Here is a 2500-nt window from a genome sequence, read left to right as displayed (position 1 = left end):
TCCAATCCTAGAAAAGTCGCCATAAGAAGACAGACACCATGTCCGCAAAGAACGGTGCCATATATCTGTAAAAAATTGCCGCCGAGGAGATACCACTCGAATGGCCTCCCATGCCGATGTCGTGGAAAACATCCCATTACTCGCCGCGGTCCACACAATTTTGTCCCGCTGTCCCACTGCAATAGGAATTTGGCAGATTACATGTGCAATTTATGGCGGGACTATCCTGAAGATCCTGGGGACATTCCATTCTCCCTCATGCCAATAATAGCATACCGGCTCCATAGTGTTAGGGGCCCCGTGAACTAGCTGGGCTAAAGGCTTCTCAGCGAACCAATTATCATGCCAAAAAGACACTGCACCCTGGCCCCAAGTCCCGAATATTAGAGGTTCTGCCACAGCCCTGATGCGAGACAGACGATGCCAAACAGAGGAATGATTGCAATTATACGGCACATGAGTAGGATGACGGGTCCTACAATATCGGTCATGCAAGAACTCCGACCATAAGAATGATTTCTGCCTAAATCGCCACCAAAGCTTCATGGAAAAAGCACGAACACACTCCGTCAAACTCCAAACACCCAAACCACCTTCTGCTACTGGGCTACACATCTTATCCCATGAAGACCAATGGATATGCCGACGGTCATTATACGAGCCCCAAGAACCATTGAATATGCACTCAATGGTGGGTGAATTACTTGAAGTAGATGTAAAGGCATAGCCTGCAACACACTTCGAATCAAGGCCAGCCTCCCTCCGTGGGATAGATTCGTCATCGCCCACCCCTGTAGCATGTCACGTAACCTGGAGATGAGCGAATCAAATAGACATACCTTCCGATTGCCCCTGTACAGAGGGACTCCCAAGTATGTGACTAGGAGATATTTCAACTGGTAACCCATAACGTGTTGTACCTCTTGCAATTGTGACGACAACACCTGCCGGCTCAGAATAAAAGAACTCTTTTCACTATTTATCCGTTGTCCCGACACTCGCTCATATGCATGGAGAAAATCACGGAGCAATGTCATGTGCTGCCTGCAGATGTTAGTAAAGATCATCATATCATCCGCATATGCTAGGTGGGATACCCGAACCGACCCTGTGATTGGTAATACATCATTGGGTGCGCCGCAAAAAGTCGCTCCAGCCCTTGAGATAAGTAATCAGCAGTAAGCACAAATAACGCCAAGGATAGCGGATCCCCCTACCACAAGCCTCGTGTCGAATGAAAGAATCCAGCATGCTCTCCATTCACTAGGACCGAGAACCAACAGTTGGAGACAGCATTAGCTACCAAGTCAACCCAGCGCTGTGGGAAACCCTTTAGCCGCAAGACTTGAAAGAGGAACTCCCAGTTAACTCGATCATAAGCTTTTGCCATATCAAAGCTGCTGGCACCAGACTTGCCCTTCAATGGATCCTCGTTAAGGGATTTAGATAGTACTCATTCCAATTACAAACTCGAAGAGCCCGATATTATTATTTATTGTCACTACCTCCCCGTGTCAAGATTGGGTAATTTGTTGGATGTGGTAGCCGTTTCTCAGGCTCCCTCTCCGGAATCGAACCCTAATTCTCCGTCACCCGTCACCACCATAGTAGGCCACTATCCTACCATCGAAAGCTGATAGGGCAGAAATCTGAATGGTGCGTCGCCGGCACGAGGGCCGTGCGATTCGTCGAGTTATCATGAATCATCGCAGCAACGGGAGGAGCCCGTGTCGACCTTTTATCTAGTAAATGCATCCCTTCCAAAAGTCGGGGTTTATTGCACGTATTAGCTCTAGAATTACTACGGTTATCTGAGTAGCAGGTACCATCAAACAAACTATAACTGATTTAATGAGCCATTCGCAGTTTCATAGTCTGAATTAGTTCATACTTACACATGCATGGCTTAATCTTTGAGACAAACATATGATTACTGGCAGGATAACCCAGGTAGCATTCCTCACCGACTTCGCCGCCCACATGGGACGAGCCCAAAACGGTGGCAGGGGCCGTTCGCACGAAGCGCAGAACGCTTGCTTTTAGGGTAAACAAAGGTCGAGGTCCTCGTACCCACCATGTGTTCCGCATCCGAGAGATCGGGCGACAACGCAATGGGCCAACGGCCCGGGCACGTGCGGCCATGCGCGGGACGTGGAACACAGCGTGCGCCTCGAGGTCCACCCCACGCCGTAGCCCCGAGGGGTGCAGCACAGGGCGAAAATGGGACGTTCGGGACAATCGAATGCCTTCGCGACAGGTATGCAGCACAGGAAACCGACCGCGGCCAAGGCAGGAGCGCGCTTGTGCCGACGACTAAAGCGGCTTGCGGGGGATGTTGTCGCTGCCCGAGCAGGGAACCCACATGCCCACACACACCAATCACCACTCACGCGCCCATTACGTATGCAATGCCCGAGCACACAAGCCAACGCCTGCCGTCCCACGACACATTTAAGCATCGCGGTAGGCGAACGACAGGAAGCACCGCCAAGAATGCCCC

At 50.8% G+C, this 2500-nt stretch overlaps 2 long non-coding RNA genes and 1 pseudogene across 2 annotated transcripts in view; 1 reads left to right on the top strand and 2 right to left on the bottom strand.

Moving 5' to 3' along the window:
• The window catches only part of LOC110012303, a 20132-nt gene that overhangs the window by 2570 nt on the left and 15062 nt on the right, over positions 1-2500 (bottom strand). The window lies entirely within an intron of this gene.
• The window catches only part of LOC110012300, a 26270-nt pseudogene that overhangs the window by 20118 nt on the left and 3652 nt on the right, over positions 1-2500 (top strand).
• LOC110012302 overlaps positions 1537-2500 on the bottom strand; it is a 12096-nt gene continuing 11132 nt past the window's right edge. The window contains exon 2 of the long non-coding RNA XR_002287408.1: positions 1537-1735. This is a non-coding gene — a long non-coding RNA (uncharacterized LOC110012302). The remainder of the gene's footprint in view (positions 1736-2500) is intronic.

The sequence above is a fragment of the Sesamum indicum genome, linkage group LG7 (genome assembly GCF_000512975.1).
Source record: "Sesamum indicum cultivar Zhongzhi No. 13 linkage group LG7, S_indicum_v1.0, whole genome shotgun sequence".
Taxonomy (NCBI): Eukaryota; Viridiplantae; Streptophyta; class Magnoliopsida; order Lamiales; family Pedaliaceae; genus Sesamum; species Sesamum indicum.
The sequence above is the reverse complement of the archived record's forward strand: the minus strand, read 5'-3'. Positions and strand labels throughout refer to the sequence as shown.